Source organism: Sciurus carolinensis, chromosome 10 (genome assembly GCF_902686445.1).
Source record: "Sciurus carolinensis chromosome 10, mSciCar1.2, whole genome shotgun sequence".
NCBI lineage: Eukaryota > Metazoa > Chordata > Mammalia > Rodentia > Sciuridae > Sciurus > Sciurus carolinensis.
In genome coordinates, this window is record NC_062222.1 from 90,896,249 (window position 1) to 90,916,412 (window position 20,164).

The window sequence follows — 20,164 nt, forward strand, 5'->3', positions numbered from 1 at the left end:
TGATGAGGGAATAAAAGGAACCCACATTTTGAGGAGTCCCAAGGAGTGTCTGGGTATGGAGTGTTTGAAGACCAAGTACATTGCCTGACAAACCTGAAAGATGCACTGCTTCCCAATGTAGGAAAAGAAGCTCCATTTCTCCAGGCAGCATGTGGAGGACAAAGAAGGAACCACTTTGCAGTTGTGGCAAGGGGACTGGCATCTAAGGAAGCCGATTCCTGGCAAACCCAAGTCTGACTCCCAACACAGACCCAGTTAGCACACACTGCACGACATAGAGTGGACTTAAGTGACTGGAATAAAATGAAACATGGAGAGAGGTTTACATAGAGGACAACTGGTCACAGAAACCCACCTGGCTCTACCCATTTTCCTTCACTCCAACTGCTTTCAGAACCTGTTGGGACAGATGAATTTGACTGGGACCTCAGAAGAGGGGTGGGAGAGATTGTTTAGAGACTGAACTTCAGACCAGTAAAAATGGAGTCCACACATGTTACAGGGGACTAAGAATTGGCTCCCCCACCACACTAGTGGAACCAAAGGGAGATCCCTGGGACGAAGTCTTCCAGCAAGTGCTGGGCACTGGAGACTCACTGATTTAAAAATCTCCAGAATAATTGGCATTTAGCAAACAGCCTGGAGCCAACAAGCCTAAACCCTGCCTCCAGGAACTCCGCCTATGGGATTACCTCTCTCACTCAAGCAATGCAGAGGGTGGAGCATCACACGCCAGAAGATCCCACCTAAATCTGCTGAGAAGAGCAGCTGAGAATATTTTGAAATCCAAAGGAAAGAGTTCTTTAAATTTTGATCAAGATTTTCTCTTTTCTTTTCTTATTTTTTAATTATTTTTCACTGTTAATTGTGACCTTAATGGTACATGGACATGCATACAGTGTCTTATTTTTAAAAATTTTTCTCATTTCTGGCATTTTTGAAACATGGATTACATGGATTAGGTTTTTTGTTAACTAGGATATTTGATTAGTATATTTTAGCTTTGTTTGCATTCTTTTATTTTTATTTTAATTTTTTAAAAATTTTCGCTTTATATATATTTTTTTCTCCTACCTGTTTCCCTTGATTCTCTCTTTTCTTCTGCTAACAGCCAATCTCTTTTGTTCTCCCTTTCACTCTTCCTTTAATATTTTACTTCTGTCTTCTTTTCTCCTCCCTCACAATCATCACTTTCTATATCACTTCTGTTCTCTCCCTGACCAACATTTGAAAATGTAAACCCTTTGGCAAACTTGCTATTTTTATTATAGGTAATAACTGATCATAACATTTCTGTTTATTGTGATAATTAACATCATAGACGTCATAGTAGAAAATGTTTGGTTTAGTGCTATAAATTGTTTGCATTGGTTGTTGTAATTATTTGTCTCCCCCTAAACAGTGAGGTACTGAAAAATTTTAGGGACACTATAAGTGTCGTGTCCCTCGCCCGCAAGAAAGCACGACACAGGAATCTTCCTTCAGCAGTTTAATCAGGACCTTAATATTATAAAACCATGGTTTTTCTTCTTCCTTCTCTTGAGCCGAATTCATAAACTTTTATACTCTTGCAATAGCCAATCTACTCCTGCCACTTGGCCTATGTTCATAGGTGCTCCCACTTGCAACAGTTGGCTTAACCAAATATGGGCTTGTTTACCTAGAAAGCACTTCAGGAAACCAGCGCCATCTTATCATGGTGGTGAGGCGGCTCGCCACATATAAGTCCACAGAGGAGAAAGGCTACTGCCTCATATGCATAATGTTAGATGAGTAGACACACAAAAAACATGAAAAAGCAAGGGAACAAATTATGCCCCAAGCAGACAAAGATACTCCAATAACAGAATCCATCAACACTATAGTGAAAGAAATGTCAGAGGTGGAGTTTAGAATATACATATTTAAAATGATCTAAAAAGCAGAGGATGATGTAAAAGAGAAAATACAGGTAGTAAAAGATCACTTCAATAAAAAGATAGAAATTCTGAAAAAAAAAAACAAAAAACAGAAATCCTTGAAAAGAAGGAAACAATAAGCCAAATTAAAAATTCAATAGAAAGCATCACTGAAAGACTATACAACTTGGAAGAGAGAACCTCAGGCAATAAAGACAAAATATATAATCTTGAAAATTGAGTTGACCATGGACAGAAGATGTTAAAAAAACATGAATAGAACTTCCAAGAATTATGGGATAACATGAAAAGACCAAATTTAAGATTTATCAGGAGAGATGAAGGCACTGAGATACAAACAAAAGGAATGCACAATTGTTTCAACAAAATAATATCAGAAAATTTCCAAAATCTAAAGAACAAAATGGAAAATCAATTGTAAGAGGCTTATAGGACCCCAAATGTGCAAAATTAAACAGATCCACCTCATTTTACTCATTATATATACATTATAATGAATATGCCTAGCATACAGAATAAGGATAGAATTTTAAAGACCACAAGATAAAAGTATCATATTACATATAGGGGGAAAGCAATAGGGATTTCAGCCCATTTCTCAACCCAGACCCTCAGGCTAGGAGGTGCAGGAATAACCTATACCAAGCTCTGAAAGAAAATGGATGCCAACCAAGAATCCTCTACCTATATCTACCAAAATTAAGTTTTGATTCCAAAATGAAATGAAAACTTTCTATGATTAACAAAAATTAAAAGAATTTGCAAGTAGAAAGCCTGAACTTCAGAATATTCTCAACAAACTATTCCATGAATATAAAATAAAAACAACAACACACATAAAAAAAGTGAAAACCAGTGAAGGGAGGAACTACACTAAAGAAATAGTCAAAGAAGAAATTAATTCAAATTAAAAACTAGAAATAAACCAAATTGACCAGGAACACAAATCATATCTCAATAGTAACCTTGAACACTAATGGCCTAAACTCGTCAATTAAAAGACATAGACTGGCAGATAGATTAAAAAGTAAGATGCAACATCATGCTGTCTCCAAGGCACTCAACTCGTAGGCAAAGACATTCACATAATGAAGGTGAAAAGATGGGAAAAAAATATCACTCACATGGATGACATAAACAAGCAGGGGTTTCCATCCACATATCAGATAAAGTTGACTTTAAGTCAAAGTTAATCAAAAGGGACAAAGAAGGACACTTCACCTCACTTAAGGTAATTATACATCAATAATACATAACAATCATGAATATTTATGCCCCAATGAAACATTTACATACAACAAGTAAAACCTTCTTAACTTCAAGAATCAAACAGATTCTTGAGTGACTTTAACACACCTCTGTCACTACTGAATAGATCTTCCAAACAAAAAGTGAACAAAAAAACTATAGAACTAAAGAATACAATCAATAATTTAGATTTAACAGACATATATAGAATATTTCATCCATCAATGAGCAAACACACTTTCTTCTCAGCAGCACATGGATCCTTCTCTAAAATAGACCATATTTTATGCCCGAAAGCAACTCTTCAGCAAAATTAAAAAAAAAAAATAGAAATAATACAATGCATCCTACCAGATCATAACGGAATGAAATTGGAAATCAACAAACAGAATAAAAAATACAAGCTACTCTAATACCTGGAAACTAAATAATATGCTATTGAATGACAAATGAATAACAGAATAAATCAGGGATAAAATTAAAAAATACTTAGAGGTAAATGAGAATAATGCTACAACATGTCAAAATCCCTGGGACACCATGGAGGAAGAGGTAAATGAGAATAGTGATAAAAAATATCAAGATCTCTGGGAAACCATGAAGGTAGTGCTAAGAGGAAAGTTCATTGCACTGAGCTCATTCAATTAAAGAATAAAAAGTCAATGAATAAAAGACATAATATTTCATCTCCTAAGAATAGAAGAATAATCAACACCAAAAGCAGTAGAAGACAGGAAAAAATAAAATCAGAGCTAAAATCAATGAAATTGAAACAAAAGAAACAAATAAAAAAATTGACAAAACAAAAAGTTGGTTCTTTGAAAAAATAAATAAAATTAATAAACTCTTAGCCACACCAACAAAAAGAAAGAGAAAACTCAAATTACTAAAATTTGTGATGAAAAAAGAAATATCATGATGGACACTACTAAAATACAGAAAATAATTAGAAACTATTTTGAAAATTTATACTCCAGTAAAATAGAAAATCTTTAAGATATTGACAAATTTCTAGAAACATATGACCTACCCAAACTGAATCAGTAGAACATACACAATTTGAACATCTCAATCTCAAGCAATGAAATAAAAGACACCATCGAAAATCTACCAACTAAGAAAAAGCCCAGGACCCAGATTCTCATCTGAGTTCTACAAGACCTTCAAAGTAGAATTAATACCAATACTTCTCAAGTTATACCATAAAACAGAAAATGAGGAAACCCTTCCAAAATCATTCTATGACACTAGTATCACTCTGATACCAAAACCAAAGAAAGACACATTTAAGGAAAGAGAACTTCAGACCAATATAACTGATGAACATAGATGTAAAAATTCTCAATAAAATTCTGGTAAATCACATACAAAAACATATTAAAAAGATAGAGTACCACAATCAAGTGGGTTCATCCCAGGGATGCAAAATTGATTCAAAATAAGAAAATCAATAAATGTAATACATCACACATCAATAGACTTAAAAACAAGAACCATATGATCATTCAATAGATGAAGAGAAAGCCTTGACAAAATACCAAACCTCTTCATGCTCAAAACAGTAGAAAAATTGGGGATAGTAGGAAAATAACTCAACATTGTAAAAACTATATGTACTAAACCCAAGTCAACATTATTTTAAATGGAGAGAAACTGAAAGCATTTCCTCTAAGAACAGGAACAAAACAAGGATGCCCTCTTTAACCACTTTTATTCAATATCATCCTTGAAACTCTAGTCAGAGCAATTAGAAAGAAGAAAGAAATTAAGGGATACAAATAGATAAAGAAGAACTCAAACTATCACTATGAGCCTATGACATAATTATTTTCTTTATTTTTTTTATTTTTATTTTTTTTTCAGTACCAGGGATTAAACTCAGTAGCTCTCATCCACTGAGCCACATCCCTAGCCCTATTTTGTATTTTATTTAGAAACAGGGTCTCACTGAGTTGCTTAGTGCCTCATCATTGATGAGGCTGGCTTTGAACTCTAATCCTCCTGCCTCAGTTTCCCCAGCTGCTGGGATTGCAGATGTGTACCACCACACCAATGACATGATTGTATATTTAGAAGATCCAAAAAATATTCCACCAGAAATATTCTAGTACTAAAAAATGAATTCAGCAAAATATCAGGAAGTAATATCAACACTCATAAATCAAACACATTCCTATACATCAGTGATGAACCCACTGAAAGAGAAATTAGGAAAACTACCCCATTCATATTAGCCTCAAAAAAAAAAATTGGGGAATCAATGTAACACAAGAAGTGAAAGATCTCTACAATGAGAATTACAGAACACTAAAGAAAGAAATTGTAGAAAACTCTAGAAGATGGAAAAATCTTCCATGCTCTTGGATAGGCAGAATTAGCATTGTCAAAATGGCCATACTACCCAAAGCATTATATAGATTTAAGACAATTCCTATTAAAGTCCCAATGACACTCTTCATAGAAATGGAAAAAGCAATCATGGAGGAAGGAGGGACTGTATAGAGGGATAAGAGGGGTGGGAGGGGTGGGGGGGAGAAAAAAAATAACAGAATGAATCAAAAACTATTACCCTAGGTAAATGTATGATTACAAAAATGGTATGCCTCTACTTCATGTACAAACAGAGAAACAAGATGTATCCCATTTGTTTACAATAAAAATGAATTTAAAATAAAGCAATCATGAAATTCATTTGGAAAAATAAGAGACCCAGAATAGCCAAAGCAATTCTTAGCAAGAAGAGTGAAGCAGGAAGCATTACAATAGTAGACCTTAAACTGTACTACAGAACCATAGTAACAAAGATGGACTAGTCTGACACCAACAGATACATAGACTGATAGTACAAAATGAAAGACAGAGACAAAAGTGGGATTTTCTCGCCAAGTCTCCTATGGATGAGAAAAGGGCTAACTGCCGGAGGACAATGTTGGCTATAAATCAATCAGTTACCCATAAACTTATCTAAGCAACAAACACAAGAGTCAATACTCTTTTTAAATGAGAGGGACATGATGTGTTGGGCTCTACAAGATCTGTCCTCTATCAACATGGAGTAGCCCAACACTCTTTTATTTATGATCACACAGGTAAAGGGGGACAAGACTGGGAGGAGCTTTTCTTCTGTGATGAACAGGATAGGATGGAGTTAGGAGAGCCATTTTCTTAGGGAAACTATTCTAGAGCGGACAGGGAACCATTTCCATAGGGCCACATGCCCCCTTGCAATCGGACAGATCTCCTTGTCTGGCAGTTCCGAGAAGTCAGGCCTCTGTGTCATGAGGTTCAACCTCATCTGATTCTGCTAGATAAGGATGGCTTCCCACAGGCAAACCCACATAAATACAATTATCTCCTACTAGACAAAGGCTCCAAAAATGTACATTGGAGAAAAGATAGCCTCTTCAACTAAAGGTGCTGGGAAAACTGGAAATCCATATGTAGCCAAATGAAATTAAACCCCTATCTCTCACCCTGTACAAAAACCAACTCAAAGTGGGTCAAAGACTTGGGCACCAGAACAAATTAAAACAAATTTTAAAAAAGAACTGAATTAGAACAAAACTAATTTGTGTGACTACAAATAATCATCACAACATCTTCCCAAATATGAAGTAATCACTGTGAATTAAAAAAATATATATAATGAGCAATGAGAACAAAATTGTTATCTCAGAAACAAAGCAATACTCTGAGGCAGGGTGGTCTTCACTAATGTGCAGTGATCTCATTTTTCAGAATTCTTCTCATCTTATACCTGTACAGAGTAACACCTCTGACTCCTAACTTTGTCTAATTTCCATCATTACTATCAGGTAGATGTAGAGAATATTTTCATGTTTTGCATTTATTTTCTTATTACCAGTATTTCTTATATTTCCTCATTTAGAAAGACTACACTCCTAAAACATTGAATTTCATGACTTAAAACTAAATACTTATGCCTATCACTTTTTTCCCTATAAAGTAGTGAATAAAGAAGAGATTCATTTAACTTGAATGATTAGGATTTAGTAAGGATGCTCTAAAGAATGAAATTTTTATGTTGTGAAAAATAGCAAGACTGTAAAGCAAGACTGTAAAGAAGAAAAGAAATATTTGTAATAACCAAGCTAGCCCTTACATTTTGTTAATTTAATAATCATTAGCAATAAATGAGGTTAATTTGTATCTGTTTTGTCAATCTGGTTGTTAAAAATAGAATAGTTTAGATGCAACTCATTTGAAAAATAAGAATTTCTAAATACAATTGTACTTTAAGTTGAAAATAAAACGTAAGTTCTGTAATGAAGTATTGGGCAAATGGAGAAGTTAAATAAATCATGCAACTCCACATCTCAACAACAACATGTTCCTCAAAGTAAAGTTGTACTTTTAGAATCATATGAAAGATCATCAAAAATGACATTGAATCATTAAATTTATTTTGTATTTTATAGCATTATTGGTGTATAAGAAAGTTAAAATTATTCATATTTAAGCAACCTAAATGCAAAACAAATATTTCCCCCAAATAATCTTCTTATAATTTAGATTTGTAAACCAAACACCTTGAATTTCACACATAGTCTCACTAAAATTTTGCATGTGGGTATTTTTTGAAAAAATTAGCATAAAAAAGCAAGCACTAATTTTCCAAATATCCAAATAGCTTCCCAGAATAATCAGTCATGCGACTCTCTTTCCATTTCACCAATTTATGTAAAGGAAATGAAGAATCTCAGATAAGTTTTACAGTTTTATTCTCATTTTCTATTACATTAATTTATAATGTTTTATTTCCCCTTTTTGATGCAGAAGAAGTCATTAATCTATAAAACTTTGTTTTGAGATGATTTGCTCTTGCCTATAGAACAAAATAAATAATTTTGTATGAGAAGGAAACAAAATGACAATATCTGCCTTTCTAGTTTTAATCAACTGCTTAGGAAGACAATATGCAATATTTTAAGTAAATTAAAATGGAATTTGCTTTTTACCATGTCTCATAAATGCCAAACAATGAAATGATTTAGTTTTCAAAGTTATTATATCCCAATTGATCTTCCAGGCAACAGACTTATTATCTGATTATGAAGATATGCACATTTATCAAAAGCTACAACCATCTGTCTCAATTCTATTTAATTTCATTATATATTCATCATTTAGACAGTCAGCTTATGACATAAGCCTCTATTGACGAGTAATTCTATACTTATTATCGCTTAAAAATGTGCACAGGCAGGCATCAGTCAACTCTTATTAGCCTACTTTGAAATTAAAATTATACTAGAGATGGGCCACTGACTAGCCAATCATCACTAATAATATATGCTAGAAAAAAATCTCTGCATTTCTTTAGAGAAACCTAAAACAATCAAACTTTTTCAGCCAAACACATGCTTAGAATTTAAAAATACTTCTTGGATTGAGAAGTACACAAATTAGTATCATATACACATGTTCAAAATTCTTATTTTTAGATTCAGGATATAAAAACTAGGGAATAGTTATAATATAAAGTAATTTTGATGAAAATAGTTGTACCATTCCTGCAATTTTATAATCTTTAAGAATACATCAATTATTCTGCTTAGTGAATTTAGGACAGAATTCCAGAGTAGATATTGAACAAAGTTTATTTTCCTTATCTATTATTTTTGACAGAATTGGATCATAATACAGAATTATTTTCTAAAAATATTTTGGTTCTTTTTATGTATGTAGAATGAAGGTTAAAAATGTATGGCATTCTATTATAGAACTACTCAAACTGATTAGATAAACAACTTGTCATCATATCAATCAGAACACAGCGAGTTACTAAGAATAGTCCATGTATTCCATATATGCCACTTCCCTGTGTCTGTCATTATAATCACAGCTAAAAGGAAACTGAAACTCAGAAACCAGCCAAGGAGATCCACACGTAGAAAGTTTTGTAAGTTAAAGTCTGACAAAGGCCATCACTCAGAAAAGGTAAGAGAGGGCAGGGAAAATCTAACTCTGGGGTATTTTATAGGGCTGCTTGTGTAAGCTCATGAGCTATCTGTGTGAAGCCTTGTGGTGAGCTATTAGGAGAATAAGGAGATATTTCAGTTATGTTGGTTAACAGGTGGTGAGGGGTATGGGGAGCTATCCGCTAACTTTTGTTTTCTCTGCAAGCGCATATCAAGGGCAGGAAAGTGAAACTCGTTTTATAAAATGGAGGTAAGGATTTAAAATGACTGCACAGATGTTAAGCTTTGGATCTAATATTCCTCCCTTTTTTGTTTTGTATTGGACCCCTTGGGAATGTGGATAAAGATTGCTCTTCTAACTATTTCCAGCTGGAGTGGGGCATTGTCCCCTAATTCAAATTCTTGTTATCATTCTAAGGGATATGGGAGGTTATTAGGATACTGAAGAAGATCTAAACCCAGAGGCAATGGAGACATTGGGAGATATCCATTGTCTTCTCAACTGAGAGGCAGTGGTGACATTAGGAGGGACCCAGCATTTTCAGATAGGTGTGTATATTCCCCAAGGGGCATCTGGTTGAGTGTTTGACTTGTGAAGATTTTGGTTCTCTACAGGATGGTCTCTTGGAGGCATCTGAAGAGACAGGGAACTAAGAAAGCCAAAGTTAATATTGCTGTTAATGAACCTAGGAGGGGAAATACCCAAGACATAAAAGGGCTCCAAATGGATGAGGAGGAAAGGGAGAGACTAGGTGTGAAGCTCCTTTGTCAGATTTTTGTGACCAGATCTTGAAAGGTTTGTATATTTTTTTCAATTTTTCTGACTTGATTGGTATAATAACAGCATTGTTCCCCAAGAAAGAAACAGGTTCCACCTTTTTTCAGCTGTGAAGAGGTCCAAAGCCTATTTTGTAATACCATCTCTGCTAGGGAGGAAATTTGGGTTTTGAGGATGTTAATGGTCTTGGTAGAGGTTTAGATAGATCTAGCCACCTCATTGCTCAATTGTTCAAATGGTTTAGCAAGGTCTATGCTATGTCCTACATTCCCCCTGAAAGTCCTACAGCTGTGACAGAGGTGGCTACAGTAATGCCTACCAAAGCTGGAGGAAGGCTTCACATTTTTGTCAAGTTGAGGGGAGAGCATGACTAGTATGCAGGGTCCTATAATAGAGGAGTTGATGCAAGTACTTAGGGATTGTGAGCATAAGGAGTAGGTGCCTGATGGACTAGAGGAGGAGGTGGTGGAGTTAAGGGTGATGTTTGTGGAGCATGGAAATTGAAGAGTGGAGTCTTGATTGGTGCCCTGGAGGGTGTACAAACATGGTCCAATTATTTCTAAAGAGTAGACAGGTATATTTTGGAAGACCCTTTGTGGTGTGGTATGCAGTTGTTGTGGTTTAATGGCGCACATGTAAAACAGTTCTTTTTATATAAGGAGTCATTGACAACCTGGTGAAGGAAGATAAGAGAAGATTCAATGAGTTGTGTCCAGGATGATTTGGGTTGGGGGGACAATTGTTGGGAAAGATGGGAGGATGTGTCTTTGAGTACATTAATGATTTTAGCTAAGGACATTTCTTGATTATAAGTTTTTATAATGAGAATAGAACCATGTGGAATGTTCATCTTACAGTCAATGTTAACAGACCCTTCAACTCCTTGTTCCTTGACCTCAGCATCTTTGGGAATCAGAGGGAGGTTTGGAGTAGTGGTCTTCGAGAGCCACAGCTTGAGGGACCCTGTGGATGTGACCAAATATGAAGGGGAACAGAATAATTTTAGGTGAGAACTGTGCATCCAGTGGGGGATGCTTTCAAGGCAAGCTCCTGTGGAGGTTGTGAGTATTATTTGATGGAGGCTCACTCCATTTTGGAGTAAGGTGAGAAGAGGCGGGGGAGGTTTTGTTAGGATGGTTAAGAAGTACTAGATCTTCTCAGGTGAGAGAGTTAGAAGAGAATGGGGTTCAGCGTTAGGTTTAGCCAGAAAGTTATCCACATGTTTCCAGAGAAAGTTCCTAATGTAAGTGAGCAGAGGGGAAAGAAGGTGAGGGAGCACAGGTGACTCTAGGGCCGGGGGATTCAGGGGGAGATAGATCGACCATATAAGAGCTCAAATGAGTAGATGTTCAGAAGTTTCTGTGGAAGAGCACATAGTCTGAGGAGGGCTAGAAGAAGGATCTTTATCCATTCTAGGTGTAATTCAAGGGATAGTTTGGTGAGGGTGGTTTTTGGAGTATGATTTGTACATTCCACCTTTCCAGATGACTGTGGATGATAAGGAATGTGGAACTGCCAGGAGATGTTGAGAATTTTGGCTACCAATTGTGAAATATGAGAGGTAAACTCCAGACTATTATCAGACTGAAGAGATATAGGGAAGCCAAATTGAGGAATTATGTGTGTAATAAGGGTAGTGACTACCATGGAAGCATGTTTGTTGGTGGTGGGGAAGGCTTCAACCCATCCTGTGAAGTGTCAACTAGGACAAGGAGATATCTATGTCACTTTACAGGAGGCAAGTGAGTAAAGTTCAACTGTCAATCAGAGCATGTAAGATGTTCCCTCACCTAATGTGATGGGAAAGCAGGGGGTAGAAGGTTGGAAGTGGGATTGTTTTTTTGACAGATGTCACAGGAGGAGGAAAGGTTAGAAAGGACTTGAGAATCTTAGAGAGAAAGCTTGAGTTGGGAGGAAACAAAGTGCTATAAAGTGACAGTATTTGGGTGGAAGAGCTTATGGAGGTAAGTATCTGTTGGGTTGTTGGCTGTGTGTTAAATGAAGGATATGATGAGAGAGTTGTAATAGAGGAGAGTAGGGGAAGGAGATGGGGGAGTTAGCCACAGGAGGATAAAAAGTTAAAAAGCTTACAAGTGTCCTCATAACTCTCCCCATAAGAGGGACTAAAGAGGAGATCATCAACCTCTTGTAATACCATAGAATTGTTAAAAGGTAATGAGGCTAGATGGTGGTGTTTGGGAGTCTGCTGGAGAGCAGCTGCTCTAGCTTCTAATTCTGCATTGTTATCTATCTAGACAAAGGAGGAGTCAGGTTGATGAGACCTGCAGTGAGAGATGCCAATGGCAGTGGGAAGGTATGAAACTTGGAGCATATCTGTGATGTTGGGGTCTGTGCCTGACCACATCAGCAGTGAGGAGGTTAATTAACATAAGCACACTCAGGTGATTTATCACTGGCCGTATTCAGTTAAGTCCACGCGCACAGCGTGCACAGGTGTTCCTGAGCGTACCTGCTCGGGCCTGCTCGTTTTAACCCTTGCTGTGATAGGGCAGCTGGCTCCTCGCCTGATCGCAACTGACATGGCCCCTCCCTCTGCTCCCTGGAGGAAATATAAGCGGGCGGTGGGCAGGGGCGTGACAGTAAGGAGCAGCATTAAGAGCAGCAGCTAGCAGAAAGAAGCGAAGTAGAAATCACTAGCAGAAAGGAAGAAGAAAAGGCAGCAAGCAGATAGAAGCAGCTCGCAGAGAGAAGCAGCAGGCAGTGGGGGAAGGCAGATTACGGAGCTGAGAATTGAGAACACACCTCTAGATCACAGATAGGTAGATCGCAGTACGTGGGACGCATCACTAAGAAGCACCTCAGATAGACGAACCCTTAGTTCACAGGATGCAGGACGCACCTTTAAGAAGAAGCAGCAGAACTAAGAAGAAATAGATCTCTGATAAGCGTAGAAGCCTCTCTTTCTCTAAAACTTTCTCTCTTAAGCAAAGTTTCTCTTCCTGATAAGCAAAGTTTCTCTTCCTCTAAGCAATTCTCTTCCTCTAAGCAAAGTCTCTCTTCCTGATAAGCAAAGTTTCTCTTCCTCTAAGCAAAGCATATCTTTCTCTCAAAGTCTCTCTTCCTCTATAAATTAGTGAATATAGGAAAAATAGTTTATTTCCAGGCCCCTCCGATAAATACCTGTGCAATTGTTGCCATGGGTGGCGACACTGTGATGTAGCTGGCATTGATAATAGAGGTGCCCATGGTGGTGAGAAATCCACATTCCTTCCAGATGGCTGAATAAGAGTGGAAGGCATATTTAGAGTCAGTGTAAATGTTGAGGGAGGACCATTGGCTAAAGTAAAGCCCTAGTGAGGGCAATAAGTTCAGCCCACTGATTGGATGTGTTGTTGGGAAGTGAGGAGGCCAATATAAATGATGTTAGGGAAACTATGTCATATCCTGTTAGGCGGGTTCCTTCATGTAAGAAGGAAGAGCCATCGGTGAACCAAGTGTGAGTGGCTTGGGGTAAGGATCCTTCATGTACATGTGTAGGAGGATGTGTGAGAAGCTCTTCCAGGATTTTGATACAAGAATGAATGGTGAGAGGAGCCTGAGGGACAGGAAGAAGTGTAGCAGGGTTTAATGAAGGGCATGTGAGAAAGGTGAGGTTTGTGTCTTGCAACAGAGATACCTGCAGGGATAGTCAGGATGTGACAAGGGGGTAGGGAATGTAGTCCCTTGTAAATGAGAAGTTCTTTAAGGTGGTGTGGGGTCAGGATTATTAATGGGACCCCAAAGGTAAGCTTTTTGGATTCATTGTTCAGTAAAGAGGCAGCAGCCAACATCCGCAGGCAAGGGGCCCAGCCTTTAGTGGTGGATTTTGATAGAAAGGCCATGGGGGCAAAAGTTGGTCCCAGCATGTGTCCTAAAACTCCAAGAGCAAATCCTTGTTTTTCACTTACATAAAATAGAAAGGAGCATGAGAGTTCAGGCAAATGGAGGGCAGGTGCGTGAAGGAGGGATTGCTGGAGTTTAGTAAAATTTGTGGTTATGGGTTGCAATAGGGGTTCAGAGAGTGAGCCCTGGGTTCCGGCATATAAGGGCTTGGCTAATATGGAGTAGATGGGGATCTAGGTGTGAAGGAATCCTGCCATTCCCAAGAAAGATTTCTTCCTTAATGGAGGGAATTGATTAGTTAGCAATAAGGTACTTTCTGTCAACATAATGGCCTTCTGAGTTGTTCTTAAGAGGAGGCCTAAATAAGTAACCGATGTTGAGGATAATTGAGGTTTGAAGGGAGATACTCTATAGCCACAGGAGGATAAAAAGTTAAGAAGCTTACAAGTGTCCTCATAACTCTCCCCATAAAAGGGACTAAAGAGATCATAAACCTATTGAAATACCATAGACTTGCTAAAAGGTAATGGGGCTAGATCCCTAGCTAAGTCCAAAGAGGTGTGGACTTTCCTTAAATCCTTGTGGGAGAACGATCCAGGATCCAGGTCAGCTGGGAAGAGGCATGAGAGTGGGGATATGTCTATGTAAAAGCAAAGATATTTTGAGAGTTGGGCTGTAAAGGAATGGAGAAGAATGTATCCTTTAAGTAAAGTACAGTGAAGTGAGTAGTGCCTGAGGGGATGGTGGATAAAAGGGAACAGGGATTGTTGACTATGGGGTGAATGGGTATAATGGCTGAATTAATAAGATGAAGGTCTTGAACTAAGCGATAGAAGCCATTTGTTTTTTTACTGCTAAGATTGAGGTATACTATGGGGAATTGTTGGGTCTAAGAAGGTCCTTTTGTAAGAAATATTCGACAATGGGCAGTAAACCCAGGAGTTTTTGTTGGGAAAGTGGATATTGGGGTTGCGCTGGGAAGTGGCAGGGGTCCTTGAGATGGATTTGTATAGGGTCATGGTATCGAGCAAGGGAAGAACTTGAGACATCCCATCCAATGAGATCAACCTCTGAGGGAGTTAAAGGGAAAGAGTAAGTGGGGGTTGGTGAAGAGGGACTAGTAGTGAGGGTTAGGAGTAGAGGGGCCACAGGCAAGTCTGGAAGGGAGCCATGCTGGAGGCAAAGGAACTTGTAGCCCCCAATCTGAAAAGGATATCCCTACCCATAAGGGGAATGGGACATTTTGGAATTACCAGAAATGAGTGGGTAAAAGTTAAGGACCCAAAGGTGCAGACGAGGGCAGGTGTTTGTAAAGGTTGTGAAGGTTTGCCTTCCACCCCAACAATAGAGGACATTGAATGAGAGGTAGGCCCCCAATATTCTGCAAGGACTGAGTATGTGGCCCTGGTAGTATCTAAAAGGAAAGTAAAGGGCCTACTTGCCACTCTGAGAGTTACCCAAGGTCCCAATTGAGTTATGTCAGTGGCCTGTTCTAAAACTTTGGAATGAAAGACTTGTGGGGCCAGAAGGCCTGGAGCCACTATGTGCTGAAGAATAATCGATTGCCCAGTGTCCCTCTTGTTGGCATTTAGAACAAGGTCCTCAGGGTAGGCAAGGCTTGGGACATGCCTGGGCCCAGTGACCCATTTGACCACATTTGAAACAAGGTCTTGGCAGTCTTGAGGACCAGAGGAACTTGGGGCCCCAGTGCAGAAACTGTATGGATGGCTTGAACAAGCATCTGGAGGTGCAAAGAGAAGGTTTAAAATGCAGGAAAGAAAAAAAGCCTGAATGTAAGGGATCTCCTTTCATTTCCCAGAATACTCACAGAATTTTAAAAGATCCCTAAGAATGTTGGAATCTGAAGTGCCCTTAAGCAACTATTTGGAGTTATTTCTAGAGTATATGATGGCCAAATTTCATTACATAAATGGATGAGCTTTTTAGTTTGAGGTCCAGGGTGAGGTGGAGGGAATCTAAATTAGCCAAGAGGCAACCAAGAAGGCCATGGGTGGGGATTGAGAGTGAGCTGCCCATTGTGAGAGAGGATCTGGTGAATATAGACGTGAGGCGTCCCTGGGCCCATAGGGAATCACCTGGGTGGAGGACGGGCTACCAAGGGAGTCGTCACCACCACTGGGTAAGCATCGAGGAGGGTACCTGGGTGCCCCATGGCGGGGTTTTTATAGAGAACGTAGAGATGAGGCCCAGGACCTAGAGTAGGTCTCGCAAGATGCAGTCCACAAGAAAGAATTTCCCCGTCAGTCTGGAGCTTTCCCCGACTCTCAGGAAAGAGTCCCTAGTCAGATAGGAGCTCTCCCCCAGCAATCAGTACAGGGATTCAGCCGTAGTTGTAAGAACCGTGGCTGGGGGGTCCCCCTACCTGTGCAGAGAGCCTCGAGAGTGCCGGACACTCAACAGTCGCTTCCCAGGTCTTGCGGGTCGATTAACCAAAAGCTCCAGGAGGAAGTGTAGGTGTAGGGATGTGAAGGGGAGCACTCTGTGAGCCGGAATCTGGTCTCCGCAGAGGGTCGCCCCAGGTCCCAGGGCAGCTCCAACCCTTGAAGCAAAAGGAGCAATGCACTACCGCCGGGGAGCCGGGGTCCCAAGACAGCTAAAGGCCTTAGAACAAGGGGAGCAAGCACGCTGGGGAGCCAGATCCGAGGATCCGAGTCACGACACCAAATGAAAGGAAAGTGCCATCTGAGGAGCAACTCAGAAACCAGCCAAGGAGATCCACCAGTAGAAAGTTTTATTTGTCAGTTAAAGTCTGACAAAGGCCATTGCTCAGAATAGGTGCTAGAGCGCAGGGAAAAATCTAACTCTGGGGTATTTTATAGGGCTGTTGCATAAGCTCGCATGAGCTGTGTGAAGGCTTGCAGTGAGCCGTTCCTTGTACCAGCTGTCTGTAAAACCTTGAGGTGGGCTATTAGGAGAACAAGGAGATATTCCAGTTATGTTGGTTAACAGGTGGTGAGAGGGACGGGGAGCTGCTAACTTTTGTTTTCTCTGCAAGCACCTATCTAGGTCGGGAAAGTGAAACATTTTTTAAATTAGAGGTAAGGATTTAAAACGGCTGTACAGGTGTTAAGCTTTGAACCTAATAACAGCAGCACAAATAACACTAATTGCTTGACAATGACTCAAGAGCAAAACATCTTATAAAAGAAAGTATTTTTGAATATAATCTTCTATTTTAATTTGATGACTATTATGACTATTTTAATTTGATGACATTATGTAAGAGGAATTCTGTATTTCCAAACAAAGATAAATATTGTGCACTATTTGGAAATCGAGCTGTGTAAATTTAATATCTCAACCATTAAAAACAGAGATTAACTATATAACAATGATCTGATCGTAATCTCAACCAAAATGTTTGCTAGAAAAACAGAAGCCAGAACCAGTGAGAGGGCAGCGAATTTGGACAAGGCAGCTACAAATTTAAATTTAAAAAGCTACAAATTTAACCCAACTCAGCACTTGCAAGCCATTGTTATTTGGCATCCACAGGTTGTGATGCACTTAGAATTGGTGTTAGTGAGGTTTAGCATTCATAATGAACCATAGGTTAGAGCAAAAATGGAATATAGAGGAAGTCAGATAGCCAGCAGTGTCTTTTAATTTCTTCTTCTCAGAAAAAGGTTTCCACTCAGTTGCTGAGTTTATGAGTAACTATCTTAAATTTCTCCAGTGAAAACATCTAAATGAAAATATTATATTAGAACTGCAACCACATAAACATCCGTTTCAAACCAACAGTGAAACTATGATGATGACCTGAACAAATGAAACAAAAAATTGAAGAGTAAACTAAAGCCTGGCAATCATCTCCCATGACTTATTCCTATGCAGAGTTAACTTCACACACAGTAGATACGAAAATGAAGGGAATTAGAACCATTCTTGTGACTTGGAGTTAATAAGTCCTGTGATTGTTAAGACTGATAAATAGATAAATGTGAACTGTGGTTTTGATTTAGTTTGGTATTATTAATAGAAGAACCAAATGCAGAAATGTGTTCTCTGAAAAAAAGGCTCTAAAATTTTAGGAAAGTTGTTACAAAATAGAGTTCTCTCTCCGCAAAAGACTTTGAAACAAACATTCTGAACTAAGTGAAAAAATGACTCCATCTTTGAGATCTACTATTCTAGATAGTAAAAAATCATCACATCTGTTTAAATATATAAACTCATGAAATTTTGATTGCTTAGTTATGTTACATGCAAAAGTATGAAGGTGACATTATTACTTAAGAGACACGGGAAGCTTCTGAAGGCAGCAGTTGGCATGGCTAGGCAAAGGTTAGCATGTCTCTAACTGAACAGAAATCAAGGAAAAGTTTTCTGCATCATCTATTGTAGGTTGTTTGAACCTACCTGAGTCATTTAATCACAGGGATTAATTACCCTAAACTTCCAGGTGTATTAGACTATCCAAGGAATTAAAACTTAAGGAAGGAAAGGTAAGCATAATTAACTAGTAACTCAGAGGGAATAACACAGACCCTAACGTTTTCCATAAGTAACCTTGGAAAAATTAATTACCAAAACCCTTGAATTCTTTGTCTTTATATGTAAAAGAAAATGTTATGTATATTCCAGAATAATATTACTGATAACATTGCCATAGTAGATAATTATGGAGGCTAAATTTGACAAGTTGTTTTGAGTAAACTCATAGGTCTTTCTCCTGTGACAGATGTGAGGTTCCTTCCTTATCTGATTTCATCTGTAGTTCCCTTTAACAGGCTATAATGATGGTAGGGAATTTGAATTGCCATTTAAAAATAACTTTCTTAATCTCAGGAGGAAGTCATAGCAATTTAAGAAATTGTTGAGTTACCTTCAAAGGTCCTGTAAAATTTGTCCAACCTATAAAATTATAGTTACCAAACCAGCACATTGCCTAGCTTCTGCTAAACAACCTATTCTGAACTTCCCCCAAACTTCATGCAGTTATTAAGTTTATAATAGTCACATAGTTTTTCTTTCATTATTTCACAACATGTCTTGAAGTATACATGCTTTTAAGGACACTTTAAGGACAAACTGCCATCTTTAATGTTGATCCAATTAATGTAGTGTTATTTTAGATACCATTCTTCTGTATCGGATGAAAGAGGGTAATAATGAACCTTCTGAAGATAAATTCATGTTTGAAATTATAACATGGTAATAATGTTAATAGTTTTAAGATAAACTAGAGAAATGTATTTCTGCAATTGCAAACAACAAAACCATAATATTTGCAATGTAAAATATTGTCACATTGCAAAGGCAATCTTCAGAAATGGAATGTGTTCAATTCATTTTTCTTTGGTTTATATTGTTTTTGCAAGGAGACATAGCCAGTTTTACTGTTGCTCTTTGAAACATAATCTCTTTTTCTTCTCAAGACTGCTTTATGATGCTTTTATGATTTTGTTGTTTTCAGCAGTTTTTTTTCCTTCCCAATTTTCTTTACTTAAAATCAAATTTTTATGTATTCTTATAATCTAGAAATAATGTCTTTCTCTTTCAAAAGCTAATTTATTTTTACCCGAGACATAAAAAATAAAGTTATACATATTAATGTACATGCCATGTGAAGCTTCCATTTATGTATACATTGTGTAATGTTGAAACCAGGGTAAATACATCTCTTTCATCCAGAAGTTATTATTACTTTATGGTAAAACCTTTCAAAATATTTTATTCTAGTTTTTTGAAATACATATTTCTTTATTGTTAGCCATAGTCACCCTACTACACAATGCACTTCAGAACTTCTTTCTTCTAACTGTAATACCCATTAATCTCCTCCTAGAGTATGAGGTACCAGTAACCACCATTCTATGCTGGACTATTTTTTTTTACTACTGAACTATATCCTCAGACTTTTTAATTTTCTCATTTTGAGACAGTCTAGGTTAACCAGGCTGGCTTTGAACTTGTGATCCTCCTGCCTTAGCATGCCAAGTAATTGGGATTATAGGCAACCACCACTATGCTCAACTCTCCTCTTAATTTCTTTGAGATCAAACTTTTTAGATTCCAAATATAAGTGTAATTATGTGGTACTCATTTCTCTGTGCCTATCTTATTTTACTTAACACTGATTTCCATTTTGCTCCTCTTGTCACAAGTGACAGGATTTTATTCATTTTATAACTGAATAATATTCCATGATGCATATGTGCCACATTTTGTTTATCCATTCACCAGTTGATGAACTCTTAGCTTGTTTTCATAGTATTCTCTGTTTGGAATAGAGATACTGTAAATATAGAAGTCTGAAAGATTCTTTGGCATGCTCATGTCTTTACCTTGGATATGTACTTAGGAGTGGGATGCTAGATCATATGGTAATACTATTTTTTTTTTAGTAACCTCCCTACTATTTTACATAAAGGTTATACTAATTTACACTGCCTCCAACTTTGTGCAAG

At 37.8% G+C, this 20,164-nt stretch overlaps 1 long non-coding RNA gene across 1 annotated transcript in view; it reads left to right on the top strand.

Moving 5' to 3' along the window:
• Positions 1-8,995: 8,995 nt before the first annotated feature.
• Positions 8,996-20,164, top strand: part of LOC124994873 (uncharacterized) — a 51,241-nt gene continuing 40,072 nt past the window's right edge. Inside the window, exon 1 of the long non-coding RNA XR_007110565.1 lies at positions 8,996-9,128. This is a non-coding gene — a long non-coding RNA (uncharacterized LOC124994873). The remainder of the gene's footprint in view (positions 9,129-20,164) is intronic.